At 40.4% G+C, this 21,337-nt stretch overlaps 1 protein-coding gene across 8 annotated transcripts in view; it reads right to left on the bottom strand.

Moving 5' to 3' along the window:
* lrrc7 (leucine rich repeat containing 7) overlaps nucleotides 1–21,337 on the bottom strand; it is a 495,776-nt gene that overhangs the window by 357,271 nt on the left and 117,168 nt on the right. The gene's annotated exons all lie outside the window — the stretch shown is intronic.

The raw sequence follows: 21,337 nt of genomic DNA, 5'->3' as shown, positions 1-21,337 counted from the left end.
CTAATCTGAAATTCGCATCCATAGTGACATTTCTTTTGCTGAAAAGCTGCAGTTATTTTGCCTTTATGATATACAGGGTTGTGGCGTCTCCCTGACTCTTTATCTTTGTCTTGTCCTCTTTTACTATACATATATATATATATATTCTCCCCGTGTCTGCGTGGGTTTCCTCCGGGCACTCCGGTTTCCTCCCACAATCCAAAGAAATGCAGGTTAGGTGGATTGGTGATTCTAAATTGGCCCTAGTGTGTGCTTGGTGTGTGGGTGTGTTTGTGTGTGTCCTGCTGTGGGTTGGCACCCTGCCCAGGATTGGTTCCTGCCTTGTGCCCTGTGTTGGCTGGGATTGGCTCCAGCAGACCCCCGTGACCCTGTGTTCGGATTCAGCGGGTTAGAAAATGGATGGATGGATGGATATATATATATATATATACTGTATATATATATATATATATATATATATATATATATATATATATATACAGTATATATATTGTCAGGGATGCCAGGGGCAACGACCCGGCCAGGACGCTGTGAGGGACCGGAAGAGGGTCAGAGCCCACCCTGGATCACGTGGGGGCCGCCTTCCTGGTTGCTCTGGGGGTCACGGGTACAGGGCATGGAAACTCCACCCTGTAGGGGCCCGTGGTCACTGCCAGGAATGCCTTGGGGACCTGTTACCGCCACACCAGGAAGTGCTGGGGGCAAGATTTAGGATGGCGCCCGGAGAGCTGCCGGGTGGACAGCCGGCACTTCCGCCACGCTGAGGCGTGGCCAGAGGAGGAATGCCGGGAACACCTGGGGCTCATCCAGAGACTGTTTAAAAAGGGCCGTCTCCATTCATTCAGGGCTGGAGTCGGGAGGACAAAGGACGAAGCACAGAGGAGGTGTGGAGGCGGCCCAAAGAAGGCATTTGTGGCCAGGACTGTGTGATTATTGGGGTTTGTGCACTAATTTGGGTCTTAGTGACCATTATTTGGGTCTGGGTGACCGTTGCAAATAATTGTAAATATTGTAAATAAACGTGTGGTGGTTGAGAAACAACATGTCCGCCTGTCTGTGTCCGGGCCGTGTCCACAATATATATATATATATATATATATATATATATATATATATATATATATATATATATATATATAATATATATATATACATACTCAGAAAGAAACGTCCCTTTTTCAGGACCATGTATTTCAACAGTAATGTTTTAAAAATCCAACTAACTTTACAGATCTTCATTGTAAAGGGTTTAAACAATGTTTTCCATGCATGTTCAATTAACCATAATCAATTAATTAACATGCACCTGTGGAATGGTCGTTAAGACCTTAACAGCTTACAGAAAGTAGGCATTTAAGGTCACAGTTCTAAAATGCAGGACACTAAAGAGACTTGTCTACCGACTGTGAAAAACACCCAAAGAAAGATGCCCAGGGTCCCTGCTCATCTGCGTGAGCGTGCATTAGGCATGCTGCAGGGAGGCATGAGGACTGCTGATGTGGCTAGGGCAATAAATTGCCATGTCCGCACTGTGAGACGCCTAAGACAGCGCTACAGGGAGACAGGAAGGACAGCTGATCATCCTCGCAGTGGAAGACCACGTGTAACAACACCTGCACAGGATCGGTACATCCGAATATCACACCTGCGTGACAGGTACAGGATGGCCACAACAACTGCCCGAGTAACACCAGGAACACACAATCCCTCCATCAGTGCTCAGACTGTCCGCAATAGGCTGAGAGAGGCTGGACTGAGGGCTTGTAGGCCTGTTGTAAGGCAGGTCCTTACCAGACATCACCAGCAACAATGCTGCCTATGGGCACAAACCCACCTTCGCTGGGCCAGACAGGAGTGGAAAAAAGTGCTCTTCACTGATGAGTCACGGTTTTGTCTCACCAGGGGTGATGGATGGATTCGTGTTTATCGTCGAAGGAATTGAGCACGTCTGGGACCTGTTGGATCGCAGGGTGAGGGCTAGGGCCATTCCCCCCAGAAATGTCCAGGAACTTGCAGGTGCCTTGGTGGAAGAGTGGGGTAACATCTCACAGCAAGAACTGACAAATCTGGTCCAGTCCATGAGGAGGAGATGCACTGCAGTACTTCAAGCAGCTGGTGGCCACGCCAGATACTGACTGGTACTTTTGAATTTGAGCCTCCCTTCATTCATGGACACATTGTGAAACATTTTTAGTTTATGTCTTATGGTGTTGACTCTTTTAGTGTTCATACAAATATTTACACATTAAGTTTACTGAAAGTAAAAACAGTTGAAAGTCAGAGGACGTTTCTTTTTTTGCTGAGTGTATATATATATATATATATATATATATATATATATATATATATATATATATATATATATATATATATATATATATATTGTGAAGGACAGCTGGGTCCCATTCCTGGCAGGGATGCCCCTGCTGCTTATGTTCCAGGGGAGCCACCATGGGCAGTCTAGTACCTCCCCCGGGACACTTGGTGGCAGCCTCCCTGGCTGATGGTGAATCCCCAACCACCCGCAGGGCTCCATGGGAGATGGAGTCCTCCACAGCCTGGTTGGGGGCTCGGATGGCTGCTAGGGGGAGCTGCATGGACTCAGCATCCTGGCTGGATGAATCTTCAGCCCCACCCGGAGGTGCAATTAGGACCAGGTGGTCAAGCACCTGGAACACTTCCGGGTGGGTTATAAAAAGGGCCAGCCACCACTACTCAAGGAGCCAGAGTCGGGAGGAGGAGGACTGAGCTTTAGGAGGAGTTGTGGTAGAGGAGATAAGAAGAGTGTTTGGTGTTGCAGGTGTGTTTTGGGACTGCGTTGGGCTGTGTGGCACGGGGAAGATGTGTCCCACTGCTGAAGATAAATAAAAGTTTGTTTATTTTTATATGTGCCTCCTTGTCCATCTGTATCGGGTCAGGCGCCTATATAGCACCTTTGTTACTATATATATATATATATATATATATATATATATATATATAAAAATATATTGTCTCACATGTGTGCATGGGAGCCAGCCACAGGGACCAAAAGAAGGAAATTCCATGCCCAGCCATGGGGTGGTAGGGTGCATTCAACCCTCTTATTTTGTACCTGCAGATCAGACACAGGAAATCCTACCTGAATATGAAGACTTTACTTCTGCCTCGACTCTGAGGATGTCACTTCCTCTCCCGCCCCCGAGGACGACATCACTTCCGCAAACCTCCTTATAAAACCTCACTTCTTTCCTCTGTTGATCAGTTCTGTTTTGGACTCCATTCTGTACATTGTTGCAGCCAAGGTCAAGTACACAGGTGGCTGTCCCAAACCTTTGTTTTTGTGTTAAGGCTCATTATTTCACTATATACAATATATATATATATATATATATATATATATATATATATATATATATATATATATATATTCACACCCATGCACATAGGAAACAGCTAAAGGGCCTAAATAATAGCAATTCTTCGCCAGACCATGGGCGGCAGAGTGTGCTAACTGCCTCTCTCAATCTCTTGTAGACCATTCTTGGGAAATCCCACTTGGTTCCGGCGCTGACGACGCTTCTGGTCATGAAGATGTCATGTCTGGTTCTGACGCCGACGATGGTATCAATTCCGGTCACAAAGACGTCGTTTCCGGCGCTGCTGCCATCATTTCACGTCCTATTTGTTAAAACCGCCATCTTGTCTCAATGCAAGTCAGTTCTGTTTTGGACTCTGTTCTGTGAATATCTTACATAAAAAACAACTTTTGCAGCCGAGAAAACAGTATAAGGGTGGCTGCCCCAAATGTCTGTGAGGTCTGTGACTCATTTGTTTGACAATATATATAAATATGTGTGTGTGTGTGTGTGAATAAGGGTGAATTCTAAGGGCTTGTGTATTAATAGTAATTCCATCATGAATCGAGAGGAGGTGCTGTTATTCACATCTTGTTCTCCTTCCTTTGCAGGCCAGAAGCTCCGAATGTCGAGGACACATGACATCATTCCCATTTCCTCAATAGTCCCGTCTCTTCCGGTCATGAAGCCTTATAAAGGCCAGCCCAAACAATGTGTGGACTTGTGTTTGAGAAGAAGAAGACTATCTTGCTTTTTTTTCAACCTTTTGCAAATTTGCCACAATATGTGGAGATCACTGGCTGGTGCCCCAAAAACGTTTTCTTTTTCTTTCATTTTGTTTTACAATACAGTATATACATATATAGAGATAAAGAAATAGAGAGAGTGATGTGCAAAAGGCTTAGGCATGTCTGAGAAAATACTCTGTAGTAAGTAATGCCATGAATACTAAGACATTTAGAAATTAAATTTGAATTAAAATGCAAGTTCATAGGCTCATTGTAACATTTACCAGAGCCTCTATTAATAACCACATTTCACAATTTACCTTATTCCTTCTAAATGCTTATCTCCAAAGTGAGCTAAGATGTGATGATCTTAGGAAATTACAGGCCTAGTGTATGAAACGCTGGCATTACATTTGAAAAAGTGTGCTTGAAATGTCATTGGTTTGGGAAAACACAAAAGCAGAGATCTACCTCTCATAAAGCAAGTCTATTGTGCTTTCATTAACAGACCTTTCTCAAACTAACAGTAGGCAGAAGCGGCACTTGTCACTATTGTCACTTTGAGATAGCATGCCCTCATTGAAGGTCATGCATTGATATTTCATTACTTCCTACCTTTGAAAATACACACAAAAGAAAACAGGACTGCATTTTGGACTACGCTAATAATTTACAGTTAAAAAAATAATGACAGCACTCGATTGAAAAAGACTGTTACAGAATTTTGAGTGAATGAGATGCATATTAAATTGCTTTTTGAGGGAAAAGAGCCCTGTCTCATGTGGAGGAGTTTAAGTATCTCAGGGTCTTCAGTACTGTGTCTCTTTAGAGAATCCTTGGGTACCATTGCTTTGACTTTGTGTTGCTCATGGAGTCCCAAATGAGGCACATGAGCTGCATTGTGAGGGAGCATCAGTTACGGCACTACGACCATGTGACGCGATTCCCCGAGGGTGATCTGGCTCGCAGAATCCTCATTGTTGACGGACCAAACAGCTGGACCAGACCAAGGGGTTGTCCATGTAACACCTGGCTGTGGCAGATAGATGATCATTTCCCAGGGGGGTAGGACTGAACCACGTGTCTGCCTGGGGGGTTGCCAGTCGAGATCCTGAGCTGGTGGGCACAGCAACGCTCTGTACCAGTGCAAGCTCCCCAACCTGACCTGACTGGGTCTTTTGAAGTGCTGCCTCAAGCAGAGAAGTTTAAGAATCTCAAGATCTTGTGATGTGCTGCCTCAAGTGGAGGAGTTTAAGTATCTCGGGGTTTTGGGAGGTGGTGCCTCAAGCAGATGATCTTAAGTATCTCGGGGTCATGTTCATGAGTGAGAGAAAAAGGAAGCAGGAGATTGACAGGTGGAATGGAGCAGCTTCTCCATATTGTACCAGTCAGTCGGCGTGATGAGAGAGCTGAGCCGAAAGGTGAAGCTCTCAATTTACTGGTCAGTCTACGTTCCTATCCTCACGTATGGACATGAACTAAACTGTGGATTCGAGCAGCAGAAATGAGTTTCCTTTGCAGGATGTCTGGCCTCAGCCTTAGTGATAGGGTGAGAAGTGTAGACATTCAGGAGGAGCTCAAAGTAGAGCTGCTGCTCCTCCATATCGAAATGAATTGTTTGATTAGTAATTTTAAACCATGGAGCACAGCGTTAAATCAAAGAAAAATGTGCCTTTGTGCCAAATGTTATGGAGAGCACTATAACTTTGTTTTTATAAGATAATTGCAAATCTAAAAAAGAAAAACAGTTGTGTCTTGCCGTTTCCTGCTATGTAAATGGATCTAACTAAACTATTGCTTGTGAAATCCTTCACATGCCAAGAAATGAAACTTCTGGTTTATTATCTGCAACTGAGACTTGGAGCCAAGCAGCTGGCAAATTAAAACTGGCTGGCACAAGACTCTTTTCATCCTGGTATCTTGATAGTGGATCTGACATTACAACACCACGGGAAAGTAACGGGCAGTTAATAAAATCTCAGGCTATCCTAAAGCCCCTTCTCTCGGATAACCATTTTTAACACCACATACGCTGCATGCTGCTGATTCTTCCCACTCATTCTATGTCAGCATGAAGGGGTCTGCAGTAAAGCAGGCACATGCAGCTTATACAGCTTACAAAACTACGCAGCGAGGGGTGGACTAAGGCCGTCTGTGGATACAAAACAAGAGTCTTCAGCAGAAGATGTTGTGCAGCTGAACAAATGCCAGATGTCACCATGTCGATCTGGAAGGAAGCAATAAACAACTTGAGCTTCTGGTGCTCTGATACAGCTGCTGTAAACAGAGGGGTTTGTTTGAAATTGCAGTCCTCTCCAATGATGCCAGTCAGCTGGCATTGATTTCTGCTTTCTTTTTTTTAGTTGTCTGCATTGTCTCTGATATATTTACTTTGGCTGTAAAACCTTCTAAATAAGTTCTCGATTTATTTACATCGAAATCGAAGATAGGTAATAGAACAATTTAAAAAATATTTGTAATCTCTTGCCCAATGTGTACCTTCAGCGCCTTTCCTCTGTATCTGTGTGTGTGAGAACGTCTCTTCCCCAGCATGTTCTCATAAAGTCAATTCTCAGACTCCATAATTATCTTGGAGATGCTTTCGAGTTGTGTTCTGTCCACTGTTTTACTTGCTGTCCTTGAAGGTGACCCTCTGCATGCTTCCCGTGGAGTTTTTCTTGCTTGTGTGCCTTACACTCAAACTTCCTCTTTCGATCTCATCACCATAGACAAGCCGACCAATCACAGTAAAGCCAAACTGACCAATCCGATTGCTCAGAGGGACTGAACACACAGCCTTTAGTGTTTTATTGTATAGTAGATTGTTCTGTTCTTCTTTTTCCATTGTTGGATTACAGTTGTAATGGCCGACCCCTTACCCAGCCAGCAGCTACACTTCCAAAATCTGTGGCCTAGATCAGGGGTTCTCAAACTTGGTCCTGGGGGACCCCTGTGGCTGCAGGTTTTTGTTCCAACCAGATTCAAAATCAGTGACAACACCTGAAAGCACTGATCTCATTTAATTAGCTGGTATTATTTAGCTTTTATTCTACATTTAGGAAAGCACAGCAGCATGATTTTTACATTTATAAGAAACTTAGAAATATTTCTGTTTTTGCTGTGGATTTAAATGCTTAACTCTCTTTTTATTACATTTCGTCCTTTCTCTGTGCAGTTTGTTCCCTTCATTGAATCTTAATAATGACAATTAAAAACAATCAGAGCAGAAACCCAAGTAAACACTCAATCGTGAAAGGCTGCAACTTCTTTAGCGTCAGCCCCACAAAGTAGTAAATAACAGACTAATTAAACAATTAGAACACCTAGAAAAGTAGAATGACAATCAAGATGAAAATACTGTTAAAAAGAAAAAAATACATATAACTGCTTAGTACATTTTAATACTTTTTTTTACCAAACTTAGTTTTTTATTTTGTATATTGTTCTCAAAACAGGGAATCTGGGAAACAACAGTTCACTTAATTAGCCCAGAAGTCCAATTAAAAACAGAGGCTGGTTGGAACAAAAACCTGCAGCCACAGGGGTCCCCCAGAACCGAGTTTGTGAACCCCTGGCCTAGATAAATTACTGAGGCTAATCTATAAATACCAAGCCGTACCTCTAACAAGTAAAATTTTCCCCACAATCGGTGGTTTAAACATAAGCACACAAAAGCAGATATGTAAAAATAGGTGGATAAATATATTAAATGAAACAATAACAAAGAATGAAAATTTCACACGTACAATAAGTATATATATATATATATATATATATATATATATATATATATATATATATATATATACATACATACATGTATATCCCACCACCAAAGCAACAATGTGACAACACCATATATACAATAACAAACCCTCCATTGTCCCAATAACATAACAAATACAAAAAACCAATATCAATGCATGAATACTGGAAATGCCAGTGATACTGAACTTGAGTCCGAGTATAAAACTGTTCTGAATGCGGATGACTGGTCAACAGATAAGTGATGTGTTTGAATTTCCTGGAAAGAATGGAACGACCTCACCATAAATCCTCAGAGTGTGGTGGATAATGTAGTCCAACCCCAGGGTCTCTGGTGATGATTGAATTGAAATTAAGTCTGGCGGAATGAAAAACAAACTGGTACAAAAGCGCAATGTGGAAAACAGCAGGTAAAGTTGGTTCGTTGGCGTGATAATGTAATCTCCGTCTTTCTCTTTCTCCTTCCCCCCGCTCTGTTCCCTCCTGATTGTTTATATAGTAATGAGGCGGCTGTAATTGATTGATTGTAAACAGGTGCTTTCCATCTTGGGGCTGCAGTCTCTCTCCATCATCCGTCCCCCATGTATTTACGGGGACGACATTCACTGACGCACACATTATAAACAGCAAATGGGATGATGGAAACAAAACGCACTCAGTACAAACATTGAAAAGCAGAAAATAACCCTGGTTGAGATACTAGTGCATAACAAGACACACCTAGCCATACAATACCAGTTTAAAGTCACCAGTTATCAAATCATGAACATCTTTGGGATAAGGGAAAAAATGAAATACAACCTATGTAGACACAGAGAGAATATGCTGTGTTTTGAACTGACGTCACTGAAGAGGGGATGCAGCAGTGCTCACCATTGTGGTGCCCATTAGTGTTGGGCATCTCACTTCACTTTATTCTGCACTATGATTCTTTCAAACTGTCTGTTATGGGCTGAGCCGACCAACAGAAATGACAAGACGTTTGAGAGCAGGAAATGAAAAAAGGTCGAAGATCAAAGCGAAAGATAATTACCGGGAGGGCAGAGAGTTTGAAAAACAATGAAGCCAAAATTGTTATGCAGACTCATAGTGGAAAAGGACACACAAGAAAATCAAACCACAAAAGCAAAACCAAGTAGCAGGACATTTTGAATTTTTTTTTTCCGTCATAACTCAGGTCACTGGAGATGTCTTGCACCTGTCGTCACCATTGTGATACCCAATAGCATCTCAATTCACTTTACCCTAGACCAGGGGTCCTCAATCCCAGTCTTGGGGAGCCGCAGTGGCTGCAGGTTTTTGTTCTGACCTGGTTGCTTAATTAGAAAGCAATTCTTGCCAATAAAGCACTAACAAGCTATGAAATTAAATTCACTCTGCTATGTCAGGTCATTCTCATATCCTAGATTTTCTTTCCCTTTCTATCATGCAAATGATTTGAAGGTTAAAATGGACGAGTAATTCTCAGTCCTTCACTTTTTTCTCTTCATTTTTCTTCCAAGTATTTAATTAAACCCAATAGTGCAGATAAATACACACAGGTGTAAATGTAAATAAGCTAAATGGAGAAATGCTGCTCTCTCTTGTCATGTTATTGATCATAAGGAGCAATTAAAATAGCTGTTTAAGACAAAATTAAGCAATAAGGGCTCAAAATCACTAAAGTGAAGCAGAAGTGTTACTTTAGCAATAAGTGCTTTTTATTAAGCAACTGGGTTGGAGCAAAAACCTGCAGCCACTGCGGCTCTCCAGGACCGTGATTGAGGACCCCTGCCCTAGACCAGGGGTGTCGAACTCCAGGTTTTCATTCTATCCTGTTTGCTAATCAGTGACCAGTTTTCACTGCTAATTAACTCCTTTTTCCTTCATTTTACTAACCCTGTTTCTAAGGATTCAGTCCTCTGATTTGATTCCTTCCTTCATTAAATGACAGCCAAACACAAATGAAATGTGAAACGAGCCAACAGATGAGCAGCTAAACTGGGGCTTCAAACTCCAACCACTTTCACTCCAACCAATCTCTTAATGAGAAGCCAATTCTTGCTGTTAATTAAACCCACTATTTAATTCCACAGCTCATTGCTGCTCTCATCCTGCCACAGCAGACATTTCCAAAACTGTTGATTTTTCTGTTTTTTTCTAAGAACACTGTCAAGATGTTTTGGTGACCTGAGATCAGCCTTACTGAGACCTTCACCTTTCTTTATTTTTAGATATTGTGTGATGGGCACAGGTGAGCTGGTCATGTGGTGACTCGTTTTGTGTCTCATTATTGTTTGGCTGCTAATCAAGGAATAAATAACTAAGGGGTCTGAGTCGTATTAATTAGATCTAATTAGCAGCAAAAACTGGTCACTAATGAAGAAGATGGTTAGAATGAAAACCTGCAGCCACTGCGGCCCTCCAGGACTGGAGTTCGACACCCGTGCCCTAGACAGTGCCCAGATTGTCTAAATAATATTATAATTCTTTCAAACTGCCTGTTATGGCTGAGTCAAATCTGAGAAATAAAGAGAGAGAAGAAAGTCGGAAATAAAGAAAGGCCGAAGATCAATACGAAGGTCACTGAGCAACTGAAAAATAATAAAGCCAAAATTTTTGTGCAGAAAAGGACCTGCAAGAAAATCAAACCAGAAACTCAGAATCATGTAGCACGACATGTTAATGAATGAAATACACATCATGATAGTATAGAATCGGTCACATTAATGATGTCACATGCCGTGTCACTCAGAAATACACAGCAGACCAGTCTTGGCAACCAATTTACAAAATAGTAGTGCACATCAAAAAACACAATAAATAGTACGCTAAATACAAGGCGTTATATCACTCGATGCAGAATTCACGTTTGGATGAACTCGGTGAACTTTACTACACAATCACTGAGTGATCCAAGTGTGGTCACAACCCATAGAGCACTAGATGGCTGATAATCCAGCAGTAAGCAAATCCGTCTGTCTCTATTATAAAAAAAAAAGTGCGATGAGACGAGACGCGATCTTTTAAAGAGAGACAGAGACACTTTCACTTCCCACGAGATGGACAAGTCAGTCATGGAAGTAGGAAAATTCGAAAGTCTCAAAAAATTAGAGTAAAGATCACATTACCACAAACAGATGGAAAATATTACTTGGGAAAATAATGAAACAGCGAAAAGAGATCGAATATTCAGGTGCGGTACAAGCTTTTATATGTTTGAAGTGTCACACGAAATGCAGATCACGTGGCATGGCAGCAGCAGCAAATCAGCAGCTGATTGAGCAAAGAGGAGGTGACAAAAAACACCTGTTACTTGTTTCCCAATGTATCATCGTTTAACAGGGGTTTTGGAGGAGTGGCCGCGTCTCCTTGGGGTGTGCTCAGCCCCCCCTTTTCACAACGGCACACACCGCTGGCGGGGGGAGGGGAAGGGGTAGCTGAGCGAATTGCAGATCACGTGTGATGACAGCAGCAGCAAGCCAGTAGAGCTGCTCGAGCAAAGAGGAGATAAAAAAAAATGTATTTGTTTCCTATTGTATCACCCTTTAAGAGGGGTTTTGGAGGAGTGACCGCTGGCAGGGGGGCAAAGGGGTTAGCGAGCGAAGTGAGCAGGGAGCGAAGCCCCCTAATCTAACTAAAAAATAAAGTGGCACCAGGCAAGAAACATCAGAGGTGGATAAATATGAGATGATTTTCTTCATCTAACAGACCGGGCAGCTGGGGGGGTTGGCGATGGCTACTGATGGCTGAGGGGTGCAGGAGCATCAGTTACTTGCTAAGAGCCTCTTTGAAACATTTCATTTATTTTATTTTTTTTTTTTTGTAAAATCATTTATTATCACTGGGGATAATTTCTTGTAGTGTCCTGCTTTGTGCGCAGTGGTCTCAGAACTGGCTCTAATCCTTCCATGACCCTGAATTGGATAGAATTATTGAATTCAATAATAGATTAATATGTTAGAAAATCGATGAATGCATTTTTTCAAATAATCATACACTTGCCTAAAAGTTTAAGTAAGAAGCAGCGCTCTGTGCCTGCTGCCTTCCCTTTAAGAGGCTGCACTTCATTTCTTTTTGACTCAGACATTTTGAAAAGTGACGTGTGACGAGGGCTCTGGATGGAAGGAAAATGCCTGATGCTATCTGCAGATTGCCGCTGCACTCAAGACATAATAACTTGTGAGCTCCTGCAGCACGGAGCCGTGCTCTCAGTAATGCTGATTTCCGCTCATGCGGTTACATCAAACCTGAATCAATGTAAAAGTGACAGAGATAAAAGAAGTCAGTGCAATGAGATATTTTATACGGCTCATTTAACGGTGCATCGTATGGATTTAAGAACGTCTCAATGGTGTGCTAGTCTGACATGAAAATGATGTACGCAAAATTTATTCAAGGGTGTAGTAAATATGAAACGAAGCAGAATTATTTCTTTTTTGAACACAATGGAATTCTTTCTTGTCAACAGAGTGGTGAAGATATGTAAATCATTGTGATTTGTCAGTAATGATATTACATCCAAAAACCTTTAACAGAAGAAAGGGACATGAGCGGCAAAATACTCAAATGTATTTTGTTCACAAATCTGTCTTATGAGTGTGGTTGGCATTCAAGGTACTGCCATCGACTTGTTTAGTTCCTACCTCATAGATAGGACTTGAGTCGGAGTTGGAGTGAGGATGGGTGGCTTTTCTTCTTCCTCAGCACATATCGCCTGTAGGGTTCCTCAGGGTTCCATTTTGGGCCCTATCTCATTCTCTTTGTATACATTTCCTTTAGGTCAATTTTCCAGAAATGTAACATTTCTTTTCACTGTTACACCGATGATACGCAGTCATGTCTGCCATTAAAATCTGATGACTCTCCAAACACCATTACTACTTGTTCAGACAATGTTCAGCAGTGGATTTCAAAAAACTTCATCCATCCATCTATCCATCCATTATCCAACCCGCTATATCCTAACCACAGGGTCATTGGGGTCTGCTGCAGCCAATCCCAGCTAACACAGGGCGCAACGCAGGGAACAAATCCCGGACAGGGTGCCAACCCACCACATTTCACACACACACACACACACCCACACACCAAGCACACACTAGGAACAATTTAGGATCACCAATCCAGCTAACCTGTATGTCTTTGGACTGTGGGAGGAAACCGGAGCACTTCAAATAACTGAAGTTCTTATATTTGGTTCCCTCAAATTCTATCAGCAATATCAGAATTTAGGATATTGGTCACCAAATGTGAACACCCATGACAGAAATGTTGGTTTTCTCACAAGTGGCTCCTCTTGAGTTTCAGCGGAGATCTCTGCAAAGTCACACAGTGAGCTCAGATTTTCCAAGTAGTGTCTTGACTTTTTTTGTACATTGAAAGTATTTGCATGATGTGTTCAGTAATATTGGTGAAATATATGCACAGTTGTTTGTGGTAATAAAATACTGTACCTTACAAAGATTACAAAGCTTTAGTCCTTGCTTCTGAATAATACTATTAGTCGCGTAATTTACCGTATATACTCATGTACAAGTCGGGTCTTGAAACCCAAAAAATCGATAATAAAATCAGACCGACTAATACGCCTGTTCAAAAATGCAACCCTTAAATTTATTTATTTTTTTACATCTTCTTGCCTTCTCCGATCTTGTTCAGATTCTCAGATGCATCGAATTTTGTTGCAGCAGCGCAGTTACTAATTTCTTTCGTTAATTCAATGATGTTCAATTTAAAACCAGCTTCATATTTTCTTCTGATTGAACGCTCCATCGTAGATAAGGGATGCTCTTAAAAAAAGGTGTATGAGGGTATGAGATACAAAAAACACAAATCAGTGCAAACATCACTTTGGAGTAGTTCAGGTATTACCATGTGGACACGTAGGCACAATACATAGAAAAAAAAAGGCTGTTTGCTCCGTGGTTCTCTCTCAGGTGGGTGTTAGCTAGGGTTGAACAACTGGCTACAGGGTTTCTGCAAGAAGAAGGATGTCGGTTTCATCAACAATTGGAATCTCTTTTTGGAAAAGCTGCGTCTCTTCAAGCGTGATGGCCTGCATCCGAACAGTTTCGGCGCCCGGGTCCTCTCCGAAAACATATCGAAGGTAATTCATTTTTCTTGACTATCTATCTCTGCTCTTAACCCCTTCCGAAATAATACTGCTGTGCCAGGACATGATGAATGTTTAAATAGAGTCTTCCGTTAAAGTGCACACCATTATTACTGTAATAAGCAATCTCAATGCACCTAGAAAACCTAGGAAATACGGCATAAACTCCAATAATCTAATTAAAATCACTATTTTAGAGGAACAATGTATTAAAACTATAAAAACAGATCACAGATTAAACAAAAAATACACACAGAGCGGCGCTAATAATAATAATTTAGTTCCTATTCCAAATAACAATAACGCACATAGTATTCATCTCTGCACCTCCGAAACATTAAATATGGCACTATTAAATGTTAGAGCTTTAACTAACAAAACGTTTTTTATCAACGATCTTATTAGTGATAAAAAAATAGATCTTATTGCACTAAATGAAACATGGCTGAATTCAGATGCGCGCAGTTTTAATCGAATCTGCCTCCGGATTGCAGTTTTACTCATGCAAACCGCCAGGGAAAAAGGGGGGGCGGATTGGCTAACATTTACTCGAGCCGATTAAAATGTAAAGATGTCAGTTTTGGTAAGTTCAAGTCCTTTGAGTATCTCGCCGTTGTTATTCATGGAGATTCTCAAGTTCTAGTACTATCCGTGTATAGACCTCCTAAATATAACGTGTCGTTTTTTGAGGAATTCTCTGACTTAATGTCAATTTTAATTACTAACTATGACACACTCCTAATAGTTGGCGACTTTAATTTTCATATAGATAATCAGTGTGATCTAAAAGTAAAAGAATTTATGAACCTCCTGGATTCTTTTGATTTGAGACAACTCATAAATCAGCCTACACATAAAGCAGGTCATACATTAGACTTAGTGATTACTAAAGGACTGAAAGTTGATATAAAACAGATCATTGATATTGGTCTATCAGACCATTTTCTTCTACTTTTTATATAGAAATAATGATAAAAACACTCATGAGAAGCATATTGTTAAAAACGCTTCTTTGATTCGCAGCAGCTTTAAAACTTACAAACATTTTAAGCAATCAGTCCGTTTATAGTGCCAGCTATAATAGCGAGGACAATGTAAATAGTAAGGTGGAAAGATTTAATTCTAAAGTGAGAGCTGCTGTTGACATAGTTGCACCTGAAAAGACAGTGAAAAAATCTTCTAGCATTGTTATACCATGGAAGACCCAAAGAGTGTCTGATTTAAAGAGAACATGCCGTAGAGCTGAGCGTCAATGGAGGAAGACTAAACTTACTATCCACCACGAAATATTAAAAGTCAAAATAACAGAATACAATAACACTGTCCGTCTTGAGAGACGCTGCTATTTCTCAAGATTATAAATAACAATGCTAGTAATCCCAGAGTCTTATTTTCAACAATTGATCGCCTACTAAACCCAGGTAGCTCAAAGGAATGCCTCCTAAGTGCTTCCAGTGAAACCTGTGAGGCTGTCCTGTATAACATAGTATATCTCCCCAACACTAAGGATCCCCCTAAACCCCAACATCCTGTTATAAACAAATTAAACTCTTTCACTAGGATAGATTTACCTGATTTAAAGAAAATAATCTCTCAATTAAAACCCTCCACCTCGTCCTTGACCCGATACCAACAAGGTTTTTCAAAGAAGTATCAGGCGTGCTAATTGATAATGTTCTGACATAGTAAATTCGTCACTAGATACTGGGGTCTTCCCAGACTGTCTTAAGACTGCTGTAGTTAAACCCCTACTTAAGAAACATAATCTTGACCCTCAGCTCTTGAAAATTTTAGACCCATCTCTAACCTGCCTTCTTAAGTAAAGTTCTGGAGAAGGCAGTCATTATGCAGTTAAATGACCACCTAAATAAACATGCTATTCTTGATAAATTTCAGTCAGGTTTTAGAACAAATCACAGCACAGAAACTGCACTCGTTAAAGTAGTAAATGACTTGCGGGTAAATGCAGACAGAGGCCATTTATCTGTTCTCATCCTCTTAGATCTGAGTGCTGCATTTGACACCATTGATCACAACATTCTTAGAAATCGCCTTAGTCAATGGGTGGGCCTCTCTGGCAGTGTCTTAAATTGGTTTGAATCCTACCTGACAGGGAGAAAATATTTTGTTAGTTGTGGGAATTACAACTCGAAGACACATGATATCCAATATGGTGTTCCACAAGGCTCTATCCTGGGTCCGCTGTTATTCTCAATCTACATGCTTCCGTTAGGTCAGATTATCTCAGGGCACAACGTGAGCTACCACAGCTATGCTGATGACACACAGCTGTACTTATCAATAGCACCTGATGACCCTGATTCTATTGATTCACTAACACAATGTCTGACTAGTATCTCAGAATGGATGAATAGTAATTTTCTCAAGTTAAATAAAGAGAAAACTGAAATTTTAGTGATCAGCAATAATGGATACAATGAGGCTATTAGAAATAAACTGGATACATTAGGATTAAAAGTCAAGACGGAGGTAAAAAGCTTAGGGGTGATTGTTGACTGTAATCTGAATTTTAAATCACATATTAATCAGATCATTAGGACAGCATTTTTCACTTAAGAAACATAAGTAAAGTTAGACCTCTTATATCACTGAAAGATGCTGAGAAATTAGTTCACGCGTTTGTTTTCAGTCGACTAGATTACTGTAATGCACTCCTCTCAGGACTACCCAAAAAGATATAAATCGTTTGCAACTAGTGCAGAATGCAGCTGCTAGAATCCTAACTAGGAAAAGAAAATCAGAACACATCACACCAGTTTTATGTCACTACACTGGTTACCTGTGTCATTCAGAATTGACTTTAAAATTCTGCTTATGGTTTATAAAGCCTTAAATAATCTCGCCCCATCTTATATATCGGAATGTCTGACACCTTATATTCCAAATCGTAACCTCAGATCCTCAAATGAGTGTCTCCTTAGAATTCCAAGAACAAAACTTAAAAGAAGTGGTGAGGCGGCCTTCTGCTGCTATGCACCTAAAATCTGGAATAGCCTGCCAATAGGAATTCGCCAGGCTGATACAGTAGAGCACTTTAAAACACTGCTGAAAACACATTACTTTAACATGGCCTTTTTATAACTTCATTTTAATCGTAATTTAACTTAATCCTGATACTCTGTATGTTCAATTCATCATAATAACTATTCATGGTGGCTCTAAACTCCGTACTGACCCCTACTCTCTTTTCTGTTTCTTTTTCCGGTTTCTTTGTGGTGGCCACCACCACCTACTCAAAGCTTCATGATGCTCCAACAATGATGGACGGATTAAAAGGAAGAAGTCTACGTGACCATCATCATCATCAAGCCCTTCCGTGAGAATCCTAAATCCAAAGAGGACTGTTTCATTTATGTTAGGTAGAATGCCCAGAGGGGACTGGGCGGTCTCATGGTCTGGAATCCCTACAGATTTTATTTTTTCTCCAGCCGTCTGGAGTTTTTGTTTTTCTGTCCCCCCTGGCCATTGAACCTTACTCTTATTCGATGTTAATGTTGATTTATTTTGTTTTATAATTATGTCTTTCATTTTTCTATTCTTTAATATGTAAAGCACTTTGAGCTACTGTTTGTATGAAAATGTGCTATAGAAATAAATGTTGTTGTTGTTGTTGTTGTTAGCATATCGTAATCTCTTGGACCAATAGCGTGAGTTTTCTGCATTCGACTTATACTACAGACATTATAAAATACCAGAAATTATTTGGTAAAATCAAGTCCCGACTTATTCGTGGGAGAACTTATCCTCGAGTGTATATGGTGCATTGCTGTGCTCCAGTTAGATCAGACTCATTCTGGAAGAAAAGGCAGGTAGTGTGGCATAATGACTAAGACTTTGATCTTCAAACACTGGGGCTGAGGGTTCAAATCCCACTACTGACACCAGAGTGTGAACAAAAACAAGTCACTTCATCTGCCTGTACAACAGAAATGTAGCTGGCCATATCTCAAATGTTGTAAGTCACACTGGATAAAGGCATTAGTCCAATAGTAAGTAAAAATATGAAGTTTTGAAAGAGATGAAAACAAGACTAGAATTGACAAACATATTTTATGTTCTTGCATATTTTATCCTTTTGTAAACATTTGATCAATCTCCATGCAACTGTATTGGTTATGGCAATGAAATAAATATTTGCAGAAGCATATCACCTTCAACCCATTAATATTCCAATTTCACTTTTAGGTAGTTGAACCTGTTTTGGGGGAAATCAAACCAATCCGCCATATCAAGTCCTGAAAATCTTATACACTATCGGCCCTCTGACAAGTAATGCTCAGTTTTAACACATTTTAATTTAATTTCACTTTATTTGTTTTCTTTTCTTTTATTTATTTATTTTGTTTGCTGAAAAGGTCAGAATATTTAAGATTCAACCCTTACAAAAATAAAATATATGAGTAAAATATATGAATATGAATATATTTTGAAATACAGTGATGTGAAAAACTATTTGCCCCCTTCCTGATTTCTTATTCTTTTGCATGTTTGTCACACAAAATGTTTCTGATCATCAAACACATTTAACCATTAGTCAAATATAACACAAGTAAACACAAAATGCAGTTTTTAAATGATGGTTTTTATTATTTAGGGAGAAACAAAATCCAAACCTACATGGCCCTGTGTAGAGAGTAGAATTCATGGTTCCATCTATCACAGCAAGCCTTCCAGGTCCTGAAGCAGCAAAACAACCCCAGACCATCACACTACCACCACCTTATTTTACTGTTGGTATGATGTTCTTTTTCTGAAATGCTGTGTTCTTTTTACGCCAGATGTAACGGACATTTGCCTTCCAAAAAGTTCAACTTTTGTCTCATCAGTCCACAAGGTATTTTCCCAAAAGTCTTGGCAATCATTGAGATGTTTCTTAGCAAAATTGAGACGAGCCCTAATGTTCTTTTGCTTAACAGTGGTTTGCGTCTTGGAAATCTGCCATGCAGGCCGTTTTTGCCCAGTCTCTTTCTTATGGTGGAGTCGTGAACACTGACCTTAATTGAGGCAAGTGAGGCCTGCAGTTCTTTAGACGTTGTCCTGGGGTCTTTTGTGACCTCTCGGATGAGTCGTCTCTGCGCTCTTGGGGTAATTTTGGTCGACCAGCCACTCCTGGGAAGGTTCACCACTGTTCCATGTTTTGACCATTTGTGGATAATGGCTCTCACTGTGGTTCGCTGGAGTCCCAAAGCTTTAGAAATGGCTTTATAACCTTTACCAGACTGATAGATCTCAATGACTTCTGTTCTCATTTGTTCCTGAATTTCTTTGGATCTTGGCATGATGTCTAGCTTTTGAGGTGCTTTTGGTCTACTTCTCTGTGTCAGGCAGCTCCTATTGAAGTGATTTCTTGACTGAAACAGGTGTGGCAGTAATCAGGCCTGGGGGTGGCTACGGAAATTGAACCCAGGTGTGATACACCACAGTTGGGTTATTTTTTAACAAGGGGGCAATTACTTTTTCACACAGGGCCATGTAGGTTTGGATTTTTTCTCCCTAAATAATAAAAACCATCATTTAAAAACTGCATTTTGTGTTCACTTGTGTTATATTTGACTAATGGTTAAATGTGTTTGATGATCAGAAACATTTTATGTGACAAACATGCAAAAGAATAAGAAATCAGGAAGGGGGCAAATAGTTTTTCACACCACTGTATGTTATAATATGCTTCAAGCATTAATGTTACAATATCTTCTGATATATTGTAAAATATGAAATTATTGCAGTTTTTGTATATTGCAACATATTTTTTCAAAATATTCTTTAACATAATAGGAATAATACACTTCATTGAGATGCCTTTGTTTATGTTTTTCCAGGATAACAGACCAGACGTAAGTAATCTGTTAACAGCATGAGTCTGTGCACTCATTGTAATGCATGACTTATTCACAATATCATTGGAAATATGCTTGATGTAGTATATTAAGGGAAATGTATGTTTCATTATATTTCAGCAATCACACCACCTGGGCTTCAGAAGAGATGATCCACCTGAAGCTGTGTGATCAGGCCCAGCCAGTACTTGGATGGGAGACCATCTAGGAACACCTTGAGTTGCTGCTGGAAGAGGTGTTGGTGAGACCAGCAGGGGGCGCTTACTCTGTGGTCTGAATGTGGATCCCAATGCCCCAGCGCAGCGACCAGGACACTATACTGTAAGAATGGCACTGTCCTTCAGGTGAGTTGTAAAACCGAAATCCTGACTCTATGTGGTTATTGGAGATCTCTGGGCATCCTTTGTAAAGAGAAGGCTGTACCCCAATATCCAGGTTAAATTTCCCACCATGGCCAAGTCATTCTGGCCCCTTAATCACCCCCTGTCTCTAATTGGCTATCCCTCTCACCTAACAGCTCATGTGTGGTGAGCGTACAGCTGCAAAATGTCAGCCGTCATATCATCCAGGTGGATGTTGCACATTGGTGGTGGATGAAGTGGCTCCCCACTCTTTATCTAAAGCGCTTTGTGGAGTGAAAAAAAGAGCTACATAAATATAAAGAATAAAGAATTATGAAAGAATTCAGATGTACATATAACAATATACTTATTGCATAGTTTATTATTATAGTCAACCCTCGTTTATCGCGGTTAATCGTTTCCAGACTCTGCCGCGATAAATGAATTTCCGAGAAGTAGGATTCTTTATTTATAAATCAAATATTTTTGCAGTTAGAGCATAGAAAACCTGTTTACAACCTTCTAAATACATTTTCTAACATCATTAGAGCCCTCTAGACATGAAATAACACCCTTTAGTCAAAAGTTTAAACTGTGCTCCATGACAAGACAGAGATGACAGTTCCGTCTCACAATTTAAAGAATGCAAATATATCTTCCTCTTCAAAGAAGTGCGTGTCAGGAGCAGAGAATGTCAGAGAGAGAGAGAGAGTGAGAAAAGCAAACAAAAATCAAAAATCAATAGGGCTGTTTGGGCTTTTAAATATGCGAGGCACCACCAGACAAAGCAGCTACAAGGAAGGCAGCAATGTGAAGGTAATCTTTCAGCATTTTTTAGAGGAGCATCCGTATCCTCTAGGCCGGTGTGCGAACAGCCCCTCTGCTCACAACCCTTCCGTCAGGAGCAGAAAATGTCAGAGAGAGAGAGAGAGACAAGCAAATAATCAAAAATAAATATGTGCTGTTTGGGCTTTCAAGTATGCGAAGTGCCGCACGGGAAGAATATCGTACATCATTGAGGAGTTTTATTTAATATGTAATACGTGCTCTGATTGGGTAGCCTCTCAGCCATCTTGCAATAGCGTCCCTTGTATGAAATCAACTGGGCAAAGCAACTGAGGAAGCATGTACCATAAATTAAAAGACCCATTGTCCGCAGAAATCCGCAAACCTGTGAAAAATCTTTGATATATATTTAGATATGCTTACATTT

The sequence above is a fragment of the Polypterus senegalus genome, chromosome 10 (genome assembly GCF_016835505.1).
Source record: "Polypterus senegalus isolate Bchr_013 chromosome 10, ASM1683550v1, whole genome shotgun sequence".
NCBI classification, from domain to species: Eukaryota; Metazoa; Chordata; class Cladistia; order Polypteriformes; family Polypteridae; genus Polypterus; species Polypterus senegalus.
This window is presented reverse-complemented; position numbering and strand designations above follow the sequence as displayed.